At 34.9% G+C, this 26,625-nt stretch overlaps 1 long non-coding RNA gene across 1 annotated transcript in view; it reads right to left on the reverse strand.

The window, feature by feature from the left end:
* Positions 1-8,246: 8,246 nt before the first annotated feature.
* The window catches only part of LOC149030948 (uncharacterized), a 48,257-nt gene continuing 29,878 nt past the window's right edge, over positions 8,247-26,625 (reverse strand). The window contains exons 2-3 of the long non-coding RNA XR_016178187.1: positions 10,114-10,492; positions 8,247-9,526 (exon numbers count right to left, since the gene is read on the reverse strand). This is a non-coding gene — a long non-coding RNA (uncharacterized LOC149030948). The remainder of the gene's footprint in view (positions 9,527-10,113; positions 10,493-26,625) is intronic.

Below are 26,625 nucleotides of genomic sequence, written 5' to 3' on the forward strand. Positions count from 1 at the left end.
CAATGTGTCATTATCTCGTTTACAACGATCGAGCTCGTTGCTACGCCGGTGGCTCGTCGTTTCAACGAAACTAAAGCGTTCACTGTCTCTCGCGATAACGTTACCAAGAGCTTAATTAAAGGTCTCCCGTTCTTCCATCCTCTTACTCTCTACTCTTTCTACTCGATTTGACTACAGCGTAATTCGATGAAACGAGATCGGTTTTGAATCGTTTAAAATATATTTCGATTTAATATTTAATGAAGAAAACCAAAGCAATAAAGAAATGGAATAAACAAAACAAAAAATAAACAGCAATTTACCGAGAACAATATCCTACCAACGAGTCGAAAAGAATTTCCCCTTTTGTTAAACCTTAATAAGTATAAAATATTAATCTAAAGAAAAATGATAAGCATGTACGAAATATTTCCTCTCCAACTCTCTCTTTCTCTCTCTCTCTCTGTCTCTCTCTATTTCTCTTTTTTCTTTCTTCTTTATTTTATTGCGAGTTTCAACGTTACAAAATAATTGGCGCTGTTACGAGTATAACCGGGTAAAGAAATACTCCCGACGCAAGTTTTCCAATGAATAAAATTATGAAATCGCAACCGGGGCCAGAAGATAATATCTCGTTATTCTCTCTAATTCTCTTCGAGAATTTCCATCGGAGCTTTCTTCCTGATTCTCTGAGACAAATAAGGTGCGGAAAGGGAAGGAGAGAATAAGAAAGAGAGAGAGAAAGAGATAGAGAGAAATAGAGAGAGAGAGAGAGAATAGTTTAAGAGAGATAGTGAGTGAGAAAGATAGAAATAGGAGCAAGCGTTCATTTTCGCAGGAGGCAACGCTGTAGGTACCTATCGATCCGTGGAATTTTCGCTTTAAGTACTTCTGCAACGTAACTTCGTTGTCCCTTCAGCCAGGCAACCAACCAGCCAACCAGTCAGCTAGCTAGCCAGTCAGCCGGCAAGCTCTCGCCCCCACGACTCTTACGCTGATGAAGGGGTCTGCTTAATGAAAGGGTTGTGTGTTTGATACCCTTAAGAATTGAATTACGGTGGAACTCCGAGTCGGTAGCCATTTCGAAAAGAATAGGAACGCCGCCCGAGCGAATTTATCTTTTGGTATCTTGATCTCTTTCTTTCTTTCTTTTTTTCTTCCTTCCTTTCTTTCTTTCTTACTTTATATTTCTTTCTTTCCTCGTCTATACTCTCGTTCACCAAAGTTTATTTAAGAGTACCCGTTTAAACGGCCGACTGACTACCCTCCTCGCTTCTCGAATTTCTGACTACTCCCTATCGAAGTAGCTATCGACGAGTATCCTTCTATTCTCAATTCATCGAAAATAACACTCTATATAGTAGTAGATAGATAGATAGATCTATCTACTAGGTAGGTAGGTAGGTAGATATTTTCTTCTGTACGAAAGAGAAGATGAAAAACGGGTGGTAGTATCGTTCCACACTTTGAGAGATATAAAACGCGCAAAATAGCGTAAATTGTATTTTCATTCTCGCTCGCCGGTTGGTTGTCGAGACGATGCTGGAAAAAAGAGAGAGAGAGAAAGAAAACAAGTCGGAAAATTTATTTTCCTCGGTGCTATGCATTGCACTAGAAGGAAGAGAAGAAGATAGTGTATGTGTGTGTGTGAGAGAGAGAGAGAGAGAGAGAGAAAATAGAGAGAGGGAAAGGAGAGACTTAGTTAACTTAAATTTCGCGAACCCCGGAACAAAGTCTCGCTCTCGAGACTGGAATGAGGACTACGGTCCTCTTTCTACCTACAATGCAGACGCCGACGCTCGGTGTATGTACTTCCGTCAAGATCTAAATTAACGCGGATATATGGCTACTCTTTTCTAAACCGTAATCCAAAGAAGCGATAAAACCTTGCCCAACACAAAAATTATGATCTATCGCGCCACGAGAAATACAGTGACTAACTTTCGCGCTCTAGTTGAGATCGCGACTAGTGCACAAACGTGAGAGATTTGTTAGAAAAACACAAGGGTCCTCTTCTCTTGCACGAAGTCAAACCTGCATATTCTCGTTAAATCTTTATCCATTATTATATTTTTTTCAAGTGGTAGAAAGAGAAACAATGAAAGAGAAAGAAAGAGCGAGAGAGAGAGAGAAAGAAAAAAAAATCGTGTCACGTTTCTATATATTATTCCATACATTTTATTCCAGTTGATTTTTTATCTTCATACTTTTTATGTTCTCTTTTCCAACGAAACGTAACAAGACTTGTTCGTTATAAAAGTAATTTTAACGCTTATAGAACGCGAAGATAAAAAAGAAAAAAGCTCGTCGTTTAGGTACAACATCGTTCGCGAAACAATTTAATGCTTCCTCGAAAGTAAAGACTCGCGAGAAGATCGGCACGCGTCTTACTTTCTCATCGAGCTTCAAGTTTACTCCGTTGGTTCACGTAGACTTAAGAACGAAACGAGTCGTTCGTGCAAGTAAATGCTCCCTTACTAGAAACGACATCTCGATAAGCCACCTTTGGGCGCCTTTACTTTTTTTATCCTTCTCTTTTCCTCTCTCTCACTCTTTTTCTTTCTCGCTTTTACCCTCCTCAGTAATTACTTTTTCTTATTTTCAATAAAGCCCAAAACGATTTTACGTTTTTCTCTGTTATTTTCTTTCATGAGTAATGGCTGCTCGCTAAAATGATTGTATACCATGTGACACGAAAGGACGATGGAAAGATTTTCTAATTAATTTACTGAAAAAAACTTCTTCTCTTTTTCTTTTTTCTTGATTTATTGATAGTTTCTCATTTGAAATCGATATATCGGAACGCGGTTCTTCGGTTGGCGATATGCAATAATCGACTCGAATTCGATGAAAGTGTAGAGTGATGCAACGATGGTTCTATAACAAGGCTCATTGTCGGTTCTAACGGGCATCAACGTAAATTAGTCGCGAATTCAAAGGAACCACACAGCGTTGTATAAATCATGCACGGTTTTGACCAGACGATCAAGGGGTAAGGCCTCTAATTATGCGTTAGAGAAAGACAGAACGTACTATCATAATTAGATTTCCATTTTCATGATGAATCTACCCTTTACGTATCGTTGACTCTAGATCGATCCTTTCCATATCTTTTAACTACGGAATTACATCGTTAAAGTCAAATCGAAGAATCCTTTCTGAATTAATACTACTTCATCTTTTTCTCTCTTGTTCATCGATCTTCATCTTTATCATTATCTTCCTCTTAAGAAAAGCTTTTCTTAAAACTAACGACAAAGCTTTATGAATTCCACTCAAAGATACTTGAATAATACGAGAATAATTGTAAGTCGTCTTGACTCGATTAACGTTTTTTAATACTAAGAAAAACCCTTTAGAACAAATCGATATATCTTATTTCTTTTATTTTCGTTTCTCCTTCGGGTACTAAGTTTTTGAATCTTAAACGCGATACAAAGCTAATCACGATGTACTATGAAGTAACGAATTATCCGATTTAATCCACTGCCACTCTTGGAACTTGGTCGATTTACGCTTGTCTCAGGACGTAAATGACACTTGTCCTGTACGTAGACAGCTCAAGAGACAGACACTGGAACGGTTAATTGAGAGAAGCACGAAAACTTTAGCAACATTTGTTTTATCCGATTGTAGGATAACAATCGAAGATAGTTTCTATGTCTGAATAATAATATCGAATTTAATCGAATTTAATTAACAAAATGCTGTTTTTTAAAATGAAAATATATATTATTATAAAAATTTTATTGTTCGAGTAATATTTTTAGACATGTTTTAGTTAAATAACTGAACTATTTGTTACATATGTGATGTTTCCTTTATCACAACGCACGTGTTTTAGCATCACACCATAGTGCAAACACGTTTCCTCGCACATTCAAGACAACGATCATGATATTGGGATCTCTGGCAGGGGTGTGGCGTAGCAATTCGACCTATCTACTCTAATTTTGAATTTAGCCACCAGATATCGTATTCAAGTGCTAGAGATCCCAATACTACCTTACTTACCTTAAATTATTGTCTCGCTAAATCGTTTCCCAACACGTAGAAGAGAGGCAGACTGAAGAAGAAAGCGTCAGTATCTATGAGATCGCGTGCACTCGTGAATAAAGTTATCGTCGTGCTTGCGCGCATAATGTACCATCATGAAGTGGAAATAAGGGGTGCGAAGAGAAAGAAGAAAAAAAAAAGGAAAGGAGAAAGAACGAAAGGCGAAAAAAAAGGAGGAAGAGCGAAGAGAAGAAAAAAAAATAAAAAATCCGATAGGTAGACGTGCGTTTAGAAAAAACGAAGATTGGAAAGAAGGGAATATCGGTTTTTATTTGCTTGTTTCGCTTAGCCAGTTAATTTGTTATAAAAACTTTACGTGCCTGAATCGGATACTTCGTTTATTTGTTCATTCGAGGAAGAGGAAGCTAAAAGCGTACCTGAATTAACATAATACAACTGTGGAAATAGTTGTCTTATTACCAGCAAATGCAGACTCGTACCGATGCTGTAGTCTCCTCCCTTTTAACATATAGATAGCTTATTCGTTGATGTTGCTTCGACGAACCCACCGAATCCTGGTCATTCTTTTTTGTCTCGATAATACGTCGAAGTGACGACAATCCTATTTGAGACTCTTTGACTCAAGAAAATACGAGTAATCTTATTGGAATCTTTTCTCACTATTTTTCTCTTTCTCTCTTTCTCATTTTGGGTCAAACATTTATAGGTGATAATATTATAAATATTATTTAGAAAGATTATTTTTTACGTTATGAGACGATTAATTATGATTTTTATGATTGAATAAGGCCAAACACCGTTTATTAATGAATTATGTAAAGTTACGTAGAGCCTCTTAAAGAGTATTGAAATATGTAAATTTATACGGAGCCTTTACTTTATAGAGAATTCAAGGATCGTAAACGTTCTAAATATCGTGTCCATCGGTGAGACATTGTCAAAATCTTTAGTGGCATAAAATTAGAGAACAAGATCGGAAATAAAAGAAAAGAAAAATTAAATAGTGAGGCTCACGTCGTAGCACTAAAAGGAAAGAGAAAAATAAAGAAATAGGCGGACAGACAGAGACAATAAATAGAAAAATAAAGAAATGGTAGAGAGAGGAGAAGAGAAAAAGAAAAGGCGCGTGAAGCCGAGAAGCGAAACCGAGCAAGCGCCGGGCCTCGGTCCGCGAGGATAGACACTTTAATAGACGTAATGAGGGTAATTGAGTTTTCAAATGATTCGTTTTGATTACATCTACGCACGGACCGGTGGGCGAAACATAGGGTAGGTAATTACGGACCGCCCAGTTCCAAAAGAGCAGGTGCCTCTCGGCCACGAAATCGAGGTGTGAGGTTCAAATACTTGGACCGCCCTAATAGCCTCGAGGTTACAGGTCCCCCTTTTCGAAGAGTGAGAGAGAGAAAAAGAGAGTGAGAGAAGAACCGGACGAATGGACGGACGGATGAACGAACGAACGAAAGGGAGGAACGAAGCACCGGCTCCCAGAAGGGACGGGCATCCTTCGCACCCTTCCTCTTTCTCCTTCGACTTCGAGACGTGAGAATCGCATGGAAAAAAAAAAAAAGAGAGAATTTATCTTTTTCTCTCCAATTGATAATATTCCACGTTTCGCCGTTCGTCAAGCCTCCTGGGCTAACCCAATGGCTATTTCGATTCTTCTTGCAATGATTCCTTTCTTCTTTCGTGCGTACATTTTGTAAATTATTAATGGTAAATACGATAAATATGAACAGATATATTATATTATGTTTTGTAGCTTATAAATGCACGTTGGAAATGAGTCTGAATATTCAATCCTTACCGACGGTTTAGGTATAAGGTGAGTCGGGGGAATATGCCAGTGCGGGGAATATGCCACTTTGCTATATCTCCTATAATTATAAGTAGATATCGATAGGAGCAAGATTGAGGTGTTTATTATGTACAGCTGACCATACTACGTAAATACTACAGTATACCGACGTAGTTTTCAGTTGCTTTTTAGATATAGTTGGATTAATTTGGTTAGAATCTAAAATTTTCTGTAACTTTAATGTTTATTTTCTATCATATTTATACGTTTTTCTTAAGACGAGTTTTTGTATATTGTATAGAATTAATAATATTTCATAACGGCACTGATTTTAAAACATAACAAATAAGATTTTTTATTTTTTTTATTTTAACATTTTTTTGTGCATTCGGGGCAAAATGCCACAAAATGAGTTGGGGTAATATACAAGTGGAGACTTTTGTCCTCTGTGCCACATAAGTTTTTATAGTAAGAAAGGACCGAAATGCGATTGGGTGCAATGTGGTAAATGTGAATAATGGATGCACGAAACTTGTTGTGAAAGTGATACTTGTCCTGTATGTAAATCATAAAATTTGTCAAATTTATTATTGTTATCTCGTTTTTTTGAAGTTATTTATTATAATTATTAATGTAGTTAATCGAAATTATATTTGTTATACTGTATGAGTATTAAATTACGAGTTATTTGTGATATTTATATGAAATTAAGTTCTTTTTTGAGTAAGTGGCATATTACCCCTACATGTGAGGAATATGCCACTTTCAACACACACTAATTTATTCTTATTAATTAAAATATAAATAACTATTTAGACAAATTTTATTGTGCATATAATAAATAGAGGCAATGTTTATTAAATCCACGTATTTAAGTTTTATTAAATTTATTTATGTAATTTTTAGATTGATTTTTTCCTTAGCTGTGGCATATTCCCCCGACTTACCTTATATATATATATTTGTACCGCAATCGGTAAAATAATAAGTTTTTGAAGAAAGTTGCATATTTTTATGATGAAATGCTGATAATAAATCGAATTTGTGCTTACAAGGGAAATGCAAGGTCTAGCCCTAACGGATTTTGTTCAAATTTTGTAGGATGATATAATTTGTTTCCCTGTTTACGAATATATATGGTTATAAGGGCCACTACTCAATAATTGACTTTAAGTTAAGTGAAGAAAAATAATAACATTAAATGAAAAATTTAAATATAAAGTAAAATATTGGTCATTTGAACTATTGTGATACATTTGGGATTATTAACCCTTTAAGCAGCACGCTCAAGTTAACTCGAGCGGCGTATTATTTTATATTTCTATGATTTTTTACACTCAAATAAAATAGAAAATTGAAAATAAGAATGTGAAAGCAAAAAAAAATAATAATCTTTTTATTGATATTTATCATTTACAAGCTATAACAATTATTTATTTATTAATAAAATATAACCTTTTTCCATGGAACAAAATCCAAGATTAACATAAAAATATTGATTATTTCTGTAGTTTTTTAATTTTTTTGTCAAAACAATGTTCTAAACTATGCTTTTATGAAAAAAAAAGATATTTTTTAGCCGTTTTTTTCAAAATGCTTGCTGCTGAAGGGGTTAAATCGTAGGGTCAAGCGGTTAAAGATGTAAAAATATATCATTAGTAAGCTGGTAAATTTACGAATAGAATAATTAATTAAAGAAATATCCCTTTTGTACTTTGCTTATTACGGAATAAATAGAAATTATATATTTGATGTAATTTATAGGTGATTCCATTGTAAATAAATATTATACAACTGTTAGAGGATTACGAAGTTAATTTTACGTATGTTTTCGAGAATTAATCCCGAGTAGAAAGCAGAATAATGAAAGATACAATAACTGCGACTCGGTTGTAGTTACTTTGTTTCACATTACACAGTTACCGCTGACAATTAACGAATTCTACGTTCCCAGCAGGTCTTAACGAGCTTGGATTTTATCATATTCATAGCGAAGGTAACAAATTACTAGATTTATGTATTTACCTGTACAATGCCCTTTTTTCTTTGCACGTCATATAAATTACGTTTATAGATTTCAGGAACAATTATAAATTAATATATGCAGAAATATAAATGCATCTTATTTAATGAATCATTATTAATTATTATATTGTATACTAGAATTCAGTGGATTGATTTGAAGAAAAATTATAGTTATAAAAATCGATGATATTAAAAATTTGTAATCAAGTTGCAATTAACGATTAAAACAATATTTTAATAAAATTTATTCTTTGATAAAGATTCGAAATTCGAAAGATTCGATTAGAAAAAAATTTAAATAAATTTTTCAAATATCCTTTAAAAAAATATAAAATTATTATTAACTCGTTTACAATTTTTATACAAATATTGAAAATATTCAGTAACTTAAAATAAATATATAACGTATACAGGCAGGAGTATACAATTTGATAAAATAACAAAGTAAAATATAATAAAGAACGTTTTTACTCGATGTTATCGAAATTATTATCATAATCAGTTCGAAATTAGAGTTTTTCATCCGACAATGATACACAGTAGACATTCAAATTATGATTTTCCAATGAACTTACGTTGGCTGCTATTTAAGCATGAGTTTCAAAATTTAATAATCTATTTCAATGAACTACTGGCCTTTTAAACAAGTCACACGAATGTACAATTATCATGTTCGATCATTGACTTTTCCTTACGAACTTTTCTACGAACTTCTTAAACTCCTGTTCTCATTACCATAAGTACTTCCTTTCACATTTGAACAATTGACAATAAAAGTTCACAGACAAAAACAGATATGTAACAATCTAAAATCCTCCAATCTAGAATACCTCCAAAAGAGGTAATTCTAAATGTAAAATAAGTTGACTAAAAAATAATATCTATTCAAAAATTCTCAATTTTAAAGACCTTTGATTTCATAATATTTTAAATTTTAACATGCGTATATAATTAATTTTTTTCTTGTCGATTCTTTTCTAAAGTGAATGTAATTAAACTGAAATGCGTGCATAGACCATTAATTCGAATCTATTCGCTTTGAAGGGTCTTTAATAAAGTCGATTGAACTAACAAATAATTTAGAATGTAGCATTGGATTCAAGATGACATGTTCACGCTTGTACTTATATTAATACTGAATAATCATCTAGTAGGATTGAGTCATGATCTTTGTAACACATATAGAACTATATATATATACTTACATATACGCATACATATACATATACACATGACGATATTCCTAGTACGTTCTCCTGTGCCGGATACTGGCAATACGGCTCAAATTGATAGGCTTTAATTAATACGGCCGGGCCTAGTGTGCCATGACACTGACTCGATAATGCTGGGTTTATGAGGGTTTTAGCCGGAACATGTCACTTGCACGGGCCAAGTAGTATAGTTTCAGCGCGTGCGCGTGTGCATGCCTGCGAATCTGCATACATGTACATGTGCCTAGAAATGCACGTTGGTATTCTCTCCCTTGTTTTGTTAAATGCGTACTGTTACACCAAATCTCGTCTGTTCGTTGTAGCATAACGCAAGTGCATAGCAAGGCTTTATTTCTCTTTCATCGTTGCGTGCACACCAATAACAACGACGACAATGACAACGGCAACAACGAACGCTCACTTTTGGTAATGAGCCTTAACGCGGAAATGATAAAGATCGACCATTGCTAACGAGTTGCACCCCATGCTAAGCTTTCTACAATAAAGAGAACCAAACAGGTAATTTTACAAAATTAATAGTATTTATAACCATACCACAAATAACTTTCGTCAAAATTTTATTAACGAAATAGCATTAAAAATATAAATTTACGCGTTACACAAGAAAACCATAAAATTTAAATACTTATATTTTAATAAGAATAGAGTTTCAAGTAATAGACAGAACATAATTGATATTAAAGTAACATAAAAGATCGAGCAAATGCAGAAGATGCTATTATTAATCGTATTAAAATTCTTTTTCTCTGACAATGAGAAAAATCGATCTGCCGGAACAACTGTAGGTGGGTGTAGCTCGTAAAGCATTCTTAACTTGAGCAATTTTTTAAAGCCAACCAAGAGAAAGATAAAAAAAATAGAGAAAAAGAGACCTACGGCAAATGGGGATCGTTGCGAATGAAAAATAACAAATTATTGCAATATCCTTCAAACAAGTCGATGAACCTTTGTAAGAGGTACTCTCTTTCTTTCTTTCTTTTACTCTCTTTCTTCCTCTCTCTCTCTCTCTCTCTCTCTCTCTCTCTCTTTCTCTCTTTGGCCCTCTTTTTTTCTTTTCTTTACCTGCCCTCGCGTATGCGAAGCATGCTCGAACGCAGTAGAAGCCTGGTAAGAAGAGGTAATCAATAATGACTTAATGTCCTCCAATAACGGACACCATGGGTGGTTCGAGCTCTCCCTTTGGGGGTTCCTCGAGATCATTCCGTGCAGGATCGCTCCTCTTCGGTCTTTGCTTTTTTTGTGCCAGCCGTTATTTGCCTGTCCCTCTATTTTTTCTTCTGCCGGCAGCGGCTAATATACACCCACGTTCCCTTTGATCGTTAAAACCGGGCATACTTGCGCAAGCCCTTTCTTCTTCTCTCTCTCTCTTTCTTTTCCTTCTTTCTACTACGGACGATGCTGGCCATCAACTGTTCTCGACGATTCTTTGACTTGTAATCCCCTACGAAAGAGAAATTAAAATACATCACTTCGTAACCGAGCTTAAAACAATCGAAGAAGAGAAATAAAATGAGGAAAAGAAAGAGAACGAGAGAAAGAAAGAAAGAAGTTAATGAAAATGTTATGAACAGACGACAAAAAAGTGAATTTAAATATTTATTTAAGCGATCCACGGATTTTGCAAGTGGTTTCTAAAAGAAAATGATCGAAGATATGCACCCCACTTTGACACATATCCTTGTTTTAAATATTTCCTGATAATTAATCATTCCTAGTGGCGTATAAATAATTAGTCGGTCAGCGAAAAATCAACGATAAATATTTATGGGGGTAATGAAACTCGTCCGATATGCTAGGCTTAATAACGATTGTCACGGTAAAATAATCAATGGTATTGTTCGCTTGACAGCAGTTTACACGTTCAAGTAATTCGTTCGACAATTTTGTCAAGCTGCCTCTACCTACCTGGCTGACCACCGCGGTTGAGGAAAATCGGTGTGTGGGATATGGGATATAGGCAAGGGTGCGAAAATCGTTGGATATCCACGAATTTTTCTCTTTTACTCCTGTTTTCGGATTTTTCACGTTTTTACTATCCTATTTCGAGGGATATCCGATTCTATTCTTTCCGCTCGTTTAATAGTTGCTTTTTCCCTGCCGCGAGCTAACGCATCGTGCATCCTGTTCAAAAAATATTTCGACTTCTTTTTTATCCGACATATTTCATGATCCTTCGGAATATTGGATTTGTTAAAAAAACCGCGTGTAGGTTAAACGCGTAACATACGTCTTGAAAATTTAATATCCTTTTTGATTTCGCTATTATCTTGTACAAAACTTTCACAAATTTTAACATTGAAATACGTGCATAGCTACGAACGATTGATCTTTTCCTAATATTATATCTAAGGTAAATCTATCTCAAAATAAATATTTCTTTGCAAATTGAAAATTATCTTATTGATAATTTACGGAATAATATCGAAGTAACAGTAGAATACTTGTGAAAAATTCAAATCTAATAAATTATTACATCTCAGTTGTACCTACTAGAGAGATCTGCAATCTTAATAATCATAAAATATAGAATTGTAAAATAAAAATAACGATAAAGAAGTTTCCACTTCTCTCTTCTCCTCTCTCTCTCTCTCTCTCTCTCTCTCACTCTCTCTCTCTCTCTCTCTCAGTACTATTACCTTGATGGTAAAGGTGTGAGAATCCGCCATTCCCTTACTATTTTTACACTGCATTATGATATCATTTTTCCACTTCTTCCGTCAACTTCATTTGACTTCCGTGTATGCATACGTGTTTTTATGGATACCCATTGAAGTTTTGCGTAAAAGAGACCGCCTCGAGCTAGACGTGCCACGCGTTTGTCCAATATGTTAGTATACAACCGGCAACGTAAAACAGAAAAAGAAATAAGAAAAAAAAATGGACTCCCTTTCTGGACTTAATAAAAAGATAGAACGAATGCATATACACCTACTCTGCGCGCAATTACGAAACGCACTCGCCTTTATTTCCTTGACCTGAGAAAGAAAGACAGAGAAAAAGAGAGAAAGAGACAGAGAGACTATGGCCGGTGACCTGAGCGTTCGAGCACCCGGTAAATCTCACGAAGTCGCATAGCTACACTTATATTAAATTTTCATTTCTATTGTTAGGGAAAATGCGTAAAATATATATACTATGAAAATAATACACAATAATATATTAAAAAAAAAGAGAGAAATACTTTAATAGAAATAATTTTTTATCTCATTATATCTCATTTTTATCTCATCCATAAAAGTTAAATGTTAAATGATAAGTGATATTACTTTATAGAAAAACAAATAAAAATGATAATATACTTTTTTTAATTTAGATTAAAATAGTTTTTTTTTTGTTAATAATATTAATATAGTTTTATTAATTAAAAATAAAATTGTTTGTTATTAAAGTAACTTTTTTCTTCTAATTTAATTTTATTTTCCGTAGCAATGACAAACAAAGATATTCATTTTGAGAAAAAGCAGCTTATACAATTTATTTATACCTCTCGCATATTTGTTTTTACTCGAGTAAAAACGGCGACAAGAACTCGAATGTATTCTACTTTCTTTCACCTTTTTCTCGAGACACGTACGATGTTGAGCGCATTCGTTGGATCCCACGATTCAGCATGCTACGTATGATCATGCATGTGTGTGCGTATATTTAGCCCCATATTACCGGCCCACCGTACTATTCCACTCCTGTAGGAAAACGTGTAAGTTACATTCTCTTTATACCATCCATCGATATTTCATCAAAGTGCATTAGCAGGTCAGCTCTCTCTCTATCTTCTATGGTTGGTTAAGATAAATAGTATTCACGAAACTTATTCGAATCGTTTCGATATTTCTGAATATTCCGTGGTCCTCTGTGAGAAATTTGCATCTATCTTTTCTTCCCTTTAACTTCGAGAAATACTCGTCCCTATATTCGCGAATAGAAAATCATTTAATACTGTTTCTACTTCATATTTTGGATGTTCCAGATGCTAAATCAAATTGGTGAATAATTTGTTTGAAAAGTCTACTCTAATAATTGTCGGTAGATATACAGAAGTAGCTTGAAAAAGTCTCGAGCCTGATATAAAAATGATTCTTTTGTTACTGAAATTTACTTTCATTTTTTAACATACAATGGTCTTAACATTTTTGTAAAAAAAAAAACGTAGGCTCAAAACTTATCAACCCACCCGCGCAAGTATTCAAAATGTAAAATGCAAAATTAGATTGATCGATTAGAGAAAATCTCGATTTATCTCGGTTGGGTAGACGAGTCGAATAAGACGAGAAGAATAATTCTTAAAGTCGCGATAATCGCGAAACGTAGGATAGGGGTTCCTAGCGACAGCAGCCGCTTTCGAGGTCGTCCCAGCAACGATAATTATCTTGGATCGGTGGATGGAGTGTAGCTGTATAACTACGCAAACTACGCTTGGGTGATGGTGGATAAGCGCCGTAGCTGGATATCGTTTTAGATATCGGGAGCACACGGGAACGTCAGATACGATTATACATTTTCATCGATGCGTTACTCAGGAAGGGCAGATTACCGTAATGAACTCTGGCAACCCCTCTGCACGGTCCAATGACTCGAAATATGGATAACCATTGGTCGACTATAACGCTGATACACCGATCACGTTTCTCTTCTCTCTTTTCCATTTTTCTCTTCTTGTTACTCTTATATCTTTTACTGTTCCCTTTCTTTTCGTTTACGCATCTCGTTAGCCAAAGCATTATACGATAAATCATATAATGTGGTTCTGACAATTTTTTAAATGTATTCTTGAATTATTGCACTTCAATTATTTTGGTAATATTAACGTAAGCACGTGTATTGTTTTAATGTTTTAAATTTTGCTCCGAAATAATATTGCCGTTAATTTATACTTCTCGGTAAGTATTTGAATATATTACTATTTAGTTATTTACTCTTTGCACACAGGGACATCGTTCATAGTTCTACAGCACTTTGGAAATTAGTTTAGCACCACTACGAAAATTCACTGCTCAAAAGGTGAAGGGAACTAATTTCTAACCTAGGACTTTCCAAACTAATCTCTTCACCAGACTCTCTCGCAATATTAGACTTTCTAATTCAATGGACACTCGGATCAGTTTTCCACGTAAAATGTTATACTGTTAACTAAATGTTATTCTTAATATTAAAATTTATTATAAATATAATGGTAATTATTTACATTTTTGCTGATAAATTTAAAAGTATACAATGATCAAATTATTTGCTTTTTTTGTTGAAAAATTCTGTATGAAATTTTATGTGAAAGACTAAAAATTTCATTTCTATTGTCCACCATTTTCATAAAAATAAATATCTTAAAAATATCTCACTTTTCTGCAAGTGCACCTCACGGTTTTTTCTTCTAAGATGAAAAATTTAAGAAAAAAATCTTGCCGTTCGCGGGAAACTGCTTACGATATAAGGTTCGTTTTGCTAAGTTGTTACGCTGTTATTTCGTAACGACTTGTAATGGAAAAATTTGTTGAAAGTTTGTATGATAAAATCATCTAAAAGAATTTTGTCTTGTATCCTAGTCGTAGCATCTTAAGTATAGCATGAAATCGATGTTATAGAAATGTATCGATCCTTCACACAATAGAATAGAATAAAGGAATAAAAAAAGAACAGAAAGAAAGAAAGAGATAGAAGGAAACGTAAATCCAAAAGAACTCGATCGATACGTTTTCTTGGTAAACTGATAAAACAAAGGCACGTAGCCAGGAAACTAGCTTACTCTTTCTATAGTCACGCTCTCGTGGTTAGCTTTCCCTGTTTACGGGCAGACTTTACTTCCATTAATAAAGCTCTTGAACGGATGGATAACGAAACTTGGCGAGCTTTTAATTTCGTGCGAGGAAACGTATACGTTAGGAAAGCCTTACTGGAACCACAAGCGGAGAAGTACTCGGTCTTCAAGTAGTCGCAGGGGTCTTTAATAAAGTGAACTTTAAGACTCCCGCTTGTGACAAGATAAAGTTTAACGTAAGCTACCGTCCCTCACGAGCGAAGCTAGAGACCACGTAAGGGTCACTAGATCGTCCTACGGTGCCAAGTTTTCGAGCAAGTTTGTCGTTAGAACGAAAGCTTCGTCTATTCGTGCGGCGACTATACACACCGAATCTTGATTTTTTTATAGCTTAGGTGAATGAGCAAAAAAAAGGTATTATATATATATATATAAAGATAGATAAAAAGAAAAAAAGAGAGATAAGAAATATAAATAAATTTGTCTTCGAAGATTTATATTTAATTTGAAATTTTAATCGAATATAAATAAATTCACGAATGATATATCAAAAGATTATAATTTTATTTTCAAAAGGGGAAAACATTTATTCTTAAAATCGTCAAACTGACAAATGTTTTATTTACATAGACGCGTTCCATGAATGTCTCCTTTTGAAGCATTCACGTTGATTGTTGATAAGATCGTTTTATTCGTAACTTTATTAAAAAAAAAGATGAAAAAGAATTTACAAAGAGTATGAACAATTAGTTTTACAATAGCCAACCGTTAGAACGCTTTGTAAAATGCCCCGAGCATTTTTCAGTGTTCGTTCAACTAAAAGAAAATTTCCGTCTCAATTTAATTAAGATTTTTTATTGCCATTCTCAAACAATATTACTCAACTTTCTTTTGGCATAGTCTTTCGCACATACGTCTCTCAAATGGCTAGAGAAATTTGAATAACGGAATGACAGAAAACATCGTGATAACGTTTAGCCAATAGCTCGATAGAAACAAATTTCAATAACAATAATAAACATAAGAAAAATATAAGTAAATTTGACAATATGTTTACAAAGAAAATATCGTACTTACTAGGTCATTAGTAAAAAATAATATGAAAGAAAAGCTGGAAAGTTATCTAACTTTCGTGTAATCGCATAGGTCTAGAAGTCAGCGAAGTCTCCTTTCGAGAAACATTAATCAATCCACTCACTTGAGTCAGATTCGTGACTCCAATTAGTAGGACTGTCGGGAGCTCTCCCTCAACAACTTACGATGTAGTGACTCTCTAATACCTGTGCTAAAGAGACAACTTCAATAGTATTGTATAGAAACACCATAAATGCAAACACGTATATATACATATGTAAATATACACAACATCGTCTTAAATAGACCTAGAAAATAAATCATAGAAAACTTTTCTCATCGTAGAGCCCTATCGTCAATGGAATAAAGTCAAATTAAAGATTGGAAAAAAAGAAAGTTGAATTGTTTAAACTCACGGATGCATGTCAAAAATCCATGGTAAATTTGTAAACGAAAAAAATAAAAAGAATTAAACAAACTTATGAAATGAAAGATAGAAAAAAAGAAAAAAATAATTTACAGCAACAAAGGAAATCACAGAGCAAACGAAAAAAATATGATGGAAAAAGAAAGAAAGAGAAAGGAAGAAAGAATGAAATAAAGGGTAGTAGAATTTTGGTAAAGTACCGAGTATACTATTCATGGGTATTCATTGATACGAGTACAGAGACCTTAAGAGTTTTGCTACGATTGTTACAAGAGAGAGTAGCTCATTCTGTCAATTGCATTCTGCAAAGAATACAAAAGCATGTTACCCGACTCGTGTACAAGTATGTCGAATAAGAGGATTTGTAACAGTGCAACTCTTACCACTTACACTGTTTCTGTCTCTTCCTTCCCTCTCTCTCTCTCCCCTTTTATCGTCTACCCTACATATTCCAATAAAGTCAGACCCTAAGAGTAGGAGCAAGATGAAGGGGTTGAAGAGGATGCCCATTCGATGTAGGTACCATTCTGTTTGCTATTGCATCCTTCTCCTATTAAGACCGAAATACCAGGTTAAGACGTTTCATCATTGCGATCGAGATGACTATTGAGTAAGCCTCGATAATTATCTAACATACTCTTTGCTTAATCTAGATATACCGAGTGTCCTAAAAATGAACTTTCTTATAAATCTAATAATTAATGATCTTTTATCGTAAAGGTCGAGAACATTTAAGAGAGTTAACCTTTTTTTTCAACAGTATTTCAACGAGTTCTCTCATAATTATATCTGTTAACGAGATATTCGAGTATCTAACCCTCGATAAGCCGCACCCCGTATATAGAGCATCGTCTATCTCACTCGAACATCGTTTCCCTTCAACCATCCCGGCAGCCATCTAGACTTCGGGAGATGTGCCATTTGAATACGAAATTCGAATACGCTGACGAACTGTGCATACATCAGTCTACGTCTGTTTGAACTGGTCCCTGTATGGTAATGGCCTTGTACGCTTGTAGGTACCACAGGCACCGGCAGTGTTGCGTTGAAACGCAGAATCGCGTAGGGGAGATGCGTGAGACGGTCGAACCAAGTCGATAACCCTGCTTGGACATGACTTACGTCGACTCTTACAAACCAAAAGAGAATTTTCCTACCTCTTCGATCTCGATCTCAGGTACCATTTTTAGTCATGGCTCGTAATATTAATTATAGTCGCCTTTTAAGCAAGTCTACTCTCTGGAAAATACTTAATACTGATTCATCAAAAATTTTGTATTGTTCTAAGAATGTTACATTTTTCATGATTCAATTAGATTCACTATCATTACATGTATTATTTTAAATTTAATATTTTTTGTTTACAAAGAAATAAACGAATAAGAAGATGAAAAATCTCATTTCCTAAATTGTTTTAAAAAAATGATCAAAAGTAGAGAAAATATCTTTCAAGCGTAACTTTTCTAAACATCATTTCTTAAAACAAAGTCAAGAATTTTTAAAGTAAGTACGAGGACTACACTGACGAATATCTATCCGGTAAAGTAAAGGGAAAAGTGTGTCGCAAGTAGCGTGTCTTTTTCGTTGGAAGAGCGTAGAAAATATAATGGAATTGCTCTGGCCAAAATCTCGCGCCAACTTTTGTTCCCCAGTAAGTAAGAGCATTCTGCAGGCCGTCGGGTGATAAAGGTAGTTCAGGAAAAGAACGATTATTGTATTGAATTTTTACGCTTTATAACGCGACGAATCGTTAATCAAACATAATCATACCATTTTATATTGTTAATAATCCACAATAAATATTTATAAATCGTATTACTATTCTTATTCAATATATAATCTCTAAATATTTATAACAAAAATAAAAAAGAAAGTAAATAGAAAAGAAAACGTTTTCTTGTTCTTTTACATACTATTCGAACTTTTGAATTCAGCTTTAAAGTATCAAGAGAAAAGAGAAAGAGAATAAGTAAGCGCCTAAAAATGCAAACGTTGAAATCCTTACACGTATTCCTTCTCTACTCGTACGCACATTTGGTAAACCTCGCACCACCGAAAGAGTAGACAAGTCGATCTCGAGTGAATCTCGTTGACTCGTCGGAGAAGCAGAAGTAGAGAGGGAGAGAAAGAGAGAGAAAAGAGAGAAGAGGTTAGGGTAGTCGAATCTGAAATTTCTACGTATCTCTCGAGGGCGTCGAACGGTAGAGGATTTAGCGATCGTACGCTTGCTTCTTCTAGTCGACTACGCGTGTACGCTTGATCTCAAAGCGTGCGAGAAAAAAAAAGAAAAAAGTGAAGAAAGATGGAATGAGTAGGAAAGTAAATAAGGGAAAGAGCAAAGAGACGACAAGTTCGTAGGGTACGGAAAATGAGAGAGGTGATACAAATGCGAGGCAAACTTTAAATGACTTTCACTGTTTTCAAAAGTTGAGTTACCAAAGGGAGTCTCCGTAGTATCCCACTCTATCCTTTCTTTCTTCTTTCATTTTAAAACCGTTCTTTCACTAGTATCTCTGTCTTTCTTTCTCCATTTTCCCCTTCTTTTGCCACCTTTCTTCTCGTCGTCCATTTGTCCATCCACCAAATAACTACTCGCACCCTACTTTTTTCTTTCTTTCTTTCTCGAATCACTCCTTCTCTTTCTTTCTTTCGAATTTTTCTCAGCGTACTCTCAAATGTGCTGTTTACAAACCTTGGTCTACTCGTAATGGAACTTTTTCTTAAGTTATTTCTCGCGAAAATAGAGATTCTTCTCTTCCCTTCTTTTCCTGTCGCGTTTCTTCTCAACGATCCATCGTATATAGCACAGACAATCGTTTGAGAAACATTGTGTTTGCAATTCAACAGAAAAAAAAGAAAAAGAGTAGTTAAAATTGATTATATTCCTAGCAAATAAATCTACCGTTAATTTAATAAAATTAGATCATGTATAAAGTAAAAAGGGATAGACAATCTGAACAAATTCACGCTGTTCTTCGCCTACACATTTGGCTTTTAAATTAAAGAGAAATTGCCACGAATTCTTCTTTGCTAAAAATTAAAGAGAAAAAACTTACACATTACCATATATATATATATTTATACTCACACAAGAATACATATATGTGTACAAAAATAAATACATGCACAATTCTGAAGTATCTACGAATTCACGAAGCACTTGCCGAGTATCTACACTCCTTCTTCAAACTACTTCTAACTCCGTAGCTTTCTCTCTCTATATATAAGTACATATATCCTCTTTTTCTTTCTTTTGACGTGGCACGAGCGACGCGTACAAGTCCATGGTCAGAGGAGAATCGAGCTTTTCGCCGTACTGCGAATTCCACTAGGACGATCCTCTTCTGTTGAGTTAATGCTTGCACGTCGCACGGCTAATAAGTTAACGCGGTCCGAGAGGTTCTTCTAATGAAGATGGCGAGCTGCGGATAAGCGGAAAAAGGTAGAAAGGTAGAATAGATAGTGAAAAAGAGAAGGAATTGGAGGTGGTTGAGAAAGGAGTAGGTGAGGGAAGAGATGGATCAACGTGATGGTAGTCGTTGCCACCGTAACGGCTCGTCTCGTCTCGTTCAACGGCCAACACATAATGCGTGAGCGAACCTTTCGACGACCCTTGAAAGTGCCCCTGGAAACTTTACCCTTGATTCTTGTTAAAAGCCAATTCACGAGCGTCCTTCCGTCCTTTCGTCCTTTCGTCCGTCTGTCCACCCATCACACTTTCACCGTCGTCAATTTTTCCTATTTTCTTTATAAACGTACATTATTCGATGTTTTTCATTCGTAATGAATCGATCTTCTTATCGACAATGAAAGGAATAAAAATGAAAAAAAAGCTTCAAAATTGGAGTAAGTTTCGTACGACGGCCTATGAATGACGACCACGAACGTTATCGACCTTCGAACGTCTGTCGCTGACTCCTCGAGATTTATATACCTAGTAGACTATGCGACAACGACGACGACGACGACGACGACGACGACGACGACGACGACGACGACGACCTTAGCCCTTTCTTGGGAGAGTAGAATCCTTCCAACGTCTCCGTCAAATTTATCTTCGTTTTCTTTCTTATTGTCTGTCGGTTTCATTATTCGACCTAGGCGAATTAATTTGACATGAAATATGCTAATAAAGAGGAGCTTTGTTTTTATCTTAAGAATTATTATTGTATAAAGATGATATCACAGATGCGACTTTTCTTCTTATTAATGAAATTAATTAAATATTCTATTTCTGTTTTTTTTTCTTTTAAATCGTTTGAGTATATAAATTAAAATAAGGATAACCAAGGAACTATCGCGAGTGAAATAAGAAGAGACGAGCGAGTGTGAGAAAGATAGCACAATCGCTATTCCATGAATAACGAAAATTTACTTGCTTCGTTTCTCTTTCTCTTTCTCTCTCTCTCTCTCTCTCTCTCTCTCTCTCTCTCTCTCTCTCAATCTATCTTTCTCTTCCGATTTTCTGCTCTCGAAGCAAAGTCGATGGAAAGGATGAGGGAGAAAGTGAATCCCAACTGCACTCTCTCTCTTTCTCTATCTATCTCTATCTCTTTCTTTTGAAAGAGGAAGAACATGGAACGTTCCGAGTTACCATCGCCCGAAGGGAAAAAGCTTAAAATGCTTCGTACACGCTTGCCAAGTTACAAAGAGCTCATAGTACGGTACATAAAATAAGCGTTTGGTTTAACTGTATAGTCTACCAACCAATTTACACGAAAGTATGCTCTGGTATGTGTATTTAGTGTAAGGTTATCGATTATATTTCCTCAAATATTTCTTCTGTAAAAGTGTATTTATATTCTCTTTAGAAATACATAATAAAATGAAAAATTATTGGTAATACTATGGAGATTCGATTTTTTTCTAACTTTATGTTCAAATTTTCGGAGAAGAATCATCTAACTGAGATGATTGCTATCAATAATCAACACTGTTATCTATAAATAATATAATATTGCATAATATCATATTTTTGATACTTTATCATAGACTAAATATAAGAAATAAAATAAAATCTCGATTTGAAATACATTTAAATGTCTACATCATTCGATACGCTTATAAAGTGTTGGTAGCGTTTTACTGGTACTGTAATCCTAGTTCTATGCGAAGAAGTACGACGTTTGCGAAAAGAGGGAAACTTTACGATGTCGTCGGAAAAGTGGTGGGTTGTTAACAGACCATCTCCATTTTCTTTTTCTTTTACTTTTTCTCTTTCTCTCTCTCTCTTTCTTCTCATCTTAAGAACGAAACGTAATCGAATCGGGAGAGAGATAGAGAGACGCTCGAAAGAAAAGGAGGACAACGAAAGAAGCTGAGATTTCTTAATCCGTCCTAAATAAGTGCGCGAGAGCATTGCCGAAGGTGCTGGACGTTTGTCACGAGACGACCCAACGAATTACGAGCGGTCGTTTCCCTCGTTTCTTGGTTCAATTGAATTAAAACAGATCGTATCGATCCGCGAAAAACAGAAAAAAGAAGAAAGAAATAGAAGAGAGTAATAAGAAGTTCGCTGAAGCAACAACCTAACACATATATCTTTTTACTTTTAGACCTTTACCCATTTCGGCTGTTCGTTAGTAATTGAAAATTGTCCTAGCTTCTTCGTTCTTTTTCTTTCGATTCGCAAAAAAAATTTCTCCCTCTCCTATCTCTTTCTTCTTTTTGCGACCTTTAATATCGTCATGCCAATCGACATCCACTTTAATTAATTATTCCCTACATAATTCATACATCGTTTCGCCGCTAGATTCATATCGAGATCGACGAGATGATAGGACATGGGCTTGTTGTTGGCGATATTCACTAACTCGTCCGTTCTTTCATCTACGCTGGAACGATGACAAACGGTAAAATCAAATAAATCGAAAGAGCAAAAGGGGTGAGTATGCATTATGTATATACTACAAACGTTTCGCTCAAACTAATTTAAAATACGAATAATAATCTAGACAAAGGACAATCGTATTTAAAGTTATAAAATATCAAATTACATTACTGTTATTGTTTTTTACGTACTTTCTCTTCAGAGAATTTTTATTATCATATAATCGTGTGATTTTTTTGAAGATTAATTAGAAAAAAAATTTCTAATATAACTCAAATATATAAATTAGTCGACAAAAACTTGTCTATTATCGAATTCGAATAAGAAAATTAATCTTTCCTATCTCGATGTTACCATCGTATCGAACTCGAATATTCAAAAGGAACGAAATTTAAATGAGTATACAAGGAACATGATATACTCGCACATGGATATTAATTAATCCTGGTCTTCTTTATTTTGTCACTCGATTATAATGCTCCCCTCGTAACATGGTATATACGCATAGGTGCTCATACTTCTCCATATCTCTTTCTCTCTCTCTTTCTCGTACTCTATCTATCCACCTATCTAACCATCTATCTCGCTCGACATCCCTGTCCGACTCTCTTGAACGATAATAATTTAGTTAATTTAGATTAGGGGGATCTCGAATGGGAGAGTTCGCTGGTACACGAGCAAAAACGAGTCTTGTGTAAAGGTCCGTAATAATCTCTAATGGTTGCTCCGCAGAATGATAAATTAGGATCCGTTTGTTGGAGAAGCCGTAGGTATCTCTATGGAAATTCAATTAGCTGTCTTTGAACGAAACGAAATGCTCTGGCATGGAGAATCGCGGATAATGCGAGTTATTTAACATTTTTGTAAAAAAATAAAAAGAGAGAGAAGCTAAAAAAAATTTAGAAAGCCCAGAATCACTGAAATATTATATACCTACATACATATGTATATATATAAATACTACTTAATTAGAAAGTTATCATTGAAATCGAGTCTTTTATTTGAAATAATTCAGAAGGTATCATTGGTAACATCTGTTTAGCTCGAACAACATAAAACTAGTGCAGCTCGTATCATAATGATTCTCAGAGACCGTCTGATTCAGTCGACGATAAATGCGTATATCGCACGGTGTAAGATAATAAATCAAGCGACGTTCTTCCTTTCACCAGTGATATTTTTTCTTCTGGTAGCCGCTGACAAAACTTAGCCAACCAAATAATTAATTGCCAAAGCGACACGAATGAAATGCTGCAGACATTATTATGACTATTAATATTTTTATTTCTTTCTATTATTTATATAATACCATTTATTATTATTATTATTATTATTATTATTATTATTATTATTATTATTATTATTATTTCCATGAGGGATTGGAATGTGTCCATAATATAACTACTGGGTATATTCGAGGAGAAGTTCGGTTAGAAGAATTTCAGTAATTTCGATTATAGATCATTAGTTTAACACTATTTCTACCAAACGATGTCAAAAGACACGTTTTAAATTTTATATTATTCTTTAAATTTAATTATTTCTCTACAAGTAATTTTTTTACTTTTCGTACCACGGTTGTTAAATTAATTCAATTATATCATTTTCCTCCAACTCACTTTACATTAGATCCAAAAAGACACCATTTAGTCGAAATAGATATACGAAAATATACGAAAATCGCTATAAAAATAATTTTTAAGTCCCGAATAGAGGTAACTGAAGATCAAATTTATCTGTATATTCAACGATTATTATCATTATTATTAAACTCAAATCGTTGTAAAACCTATGTTATTAGGATTCGAACTATTTTCGTCGAAAAAGAAAATGAGGATATGGGTCCAAGACAAATGGAGTGTGATCTTCCCTTAATTTAACTTCCTCAAGTATACGACAAACACACGTTGATGTCTGCACGTTTTCCAAGAGAAACAAACGAGTTTATACCGCGATCCTCTTGCAAAGTTTCGTCCGCAGGATAATCGGACGACCTAGATTTTCGGGAGATCGAATAAATCAGGGGGTGAGGAAGAGAGCAAGGAGTAAGGTCTCGTTAGTCTGTATAACAGGAGGTAACAACAAGAACGATTTTTGTTTGACAAACATGCTTAACGATAAGATGGATAAGAAGAGAGAACAGGCCAAAGCCTTTAGCTGCTGTTTGGTCCAGCAGAAAGTTTCTCTGCCCTGAAGGAGATGATCCGTGTCGTCTTTCTCGCGCATCTCGATTGACAGATTCTCGTCTTTCGGTCCGACCTTCATCGTCGTTACGAACGGATCGAGCTGGAATAGGGGAAAGAGAAAGAGAAGGAAGAAGAAGAAGAAGCAGAAGTGCGAGAGACCGTTTGCTTTAAAGCCACGAGAAATCCCGGTGACAAACGCTCGACAAACACGGACGGCGCCTCTACTCCGAGCTTCTTCCGAGTTAACAAGTAGAAGCGAGGGATGAAAGCAAGCACGGAAACCTTCAAGAATAGCTACCTAGTTCGCCCAATGACTTGCGCTAGCTTTCATCTGTCTCCTTCTCTCTCTCTCTCCCCTCTCTCTCTCTCTCTCTCTCTCTCTCGTACAGTCCTCTTCTCCGACAGAAGCTACCTGTATTATAGAAGTCTTCGTAATTGGACACCCACTGTTGCGAGAATCGACGGCTCGAAGGTTCAAACCATCTTCCCCCTCGGCAACTTGAGAAGTAATCTTTAGAAGTTTTCCCTATCTTATTGCACAAATACTACTTACCTATCAGATATTTTCGTTCGTTCGTTTCATCCTCCCCTGAACCCTCGCAAAAAGTATGAGATTTCCAACGTCAGTAAACAAATGCGAATGACTTTTCAACGGTTGAGGAAAAATTATAAACTCTTTTTATATACGTGTAAACTTGCCAACGGATAAAAGCTTCAATGGGGGAAGGTATTGGAGTATTGAGAAACGAAGTTTTCGCAAAAAACTTTCTATTTTGGTCTGCTTCAAGGTGATGAATCCTCATGAAAAATCAAGTAAGTACGGATCAAGTGAATGCGAGGAAAATTACTGTGATGATATAATTATTGAATATAATTAAAGATACCACAAATTAAGTTATTATTTATATAAGATTTATAAATGTGAACCTTAGTTAAAAAATTCAAACAATTTCTGATACTTAGTAGAAAAAACAAAAAAGCGCTTTCTATAGTATTTATTTGCAAATTAAAATATATTATTATAAAAAAAAAGAAAAGAAAAGATAAAATAAAATGCTATAAAAGAAAACGATTTTTCCTTTCGAGAACAAGAATTCGTCGATAGTCCATCGGTTACTTTTCGAAGTACCCTCGTATAATGGACAAACGGTTCTCAGGGAGCTAATCAAGAAGCTCTAGCAACGACTTAAATGAGAAGTTGGCCGTCGCGACGACTTACAGGCAACGCTCGTAATTAACCACTCGTAGTCGGCACTCGTTCCTTGTCTCCTTTTCTACCTGTTCGAGAGGTCGTTCCCATCCACTCTTTCGCCAATCCGGCACCTTAATCGAAAACCATTCTCACAGCTGATGAAAAGTCTGAGAAAAAAGGGAACCTTGGCTTTCTATCTTTCTATCTTGGATTTTTCTATCTTTAGTTTTGTCTTGTACTTGTCTGGACTGAAGTATTTCTCGTTTAAACCATTGCTTATAAAAAAAAAAAGAAAAAAAAACTATACTTTCCATCAAGATAGAAAATAAGAGCACTAGAATAAGATCGATGTTCAATCTTTTTTAATAAAGACACTAAATTTTCTGATAACTTTCCTTTTCTTCCTATCCAACTTTCAGCGACAATACATTTTTTACAAAATCGATTATATTTTCAATGAATGAATAATTATGACTTCTCAATAGGATTCTTGTAAGTACAAAATTTACTAATTAACTTTTCTTTTCTTTCTTTAACATTTCAGCAAATTTACAAAATTGATAATCTATCTACAAAAACCAAAGAAAACATTGATGAAAGAACGATAATATAGGTTCTGAATCGGGATGATAAAAAGAAAAGAAGCTTAATTTAAGTGAAACCATCGATGTTGCACTTGTTTTTAGATATGCAAGTGAAGATCAACAGTCGAACAAACTTTAGCATGTCTTTATTAATGTTGCTCGTTCGTCTCCGAGTATTCGATTCCACCGAGTCAGGAGAACGAAATATGCCTGTTCATTAATCAGCACGCCGGAAAGAGAGAATGAGAGAAAGGAGAACGCAGGCTTCGCATTCTAGATACAAAACCGATACGAAGTCGTTGAGCTCTCGAAGGAATATAACGAGGGAGGATCCAAGACCTTTCTGCGCTCCCGGATGTTACTTACGTTGGCCCGGTCTCGAATCTTTTGCTTTTATTTCTAGTCGTTTAAGCCGAAATCGTTCGTAACGCATTAATTCTGATGCGATAATAATAAATAGATAAATATTACTTGTGTTATCTGCTATGAAATAACAACGCGTTTCAATTTAGAATTTAGAAATCTTATTATA

This window comes from Polistes dominula, unplaced genomic scaffold, assembly GCF_049000335.1.
Source record: "Polistes dominula isolate Pdom_NZ unplaced genomic scaffold, Pdom_raw_medaka contig_20, whole genome shotgun sequence".
NCBI classification, from domain to species: Eukaryota; Metazoa; Arthropoda; class Insecta; order Hymenoptera; family Vespidae; genus Polistes; species Polistes dominula.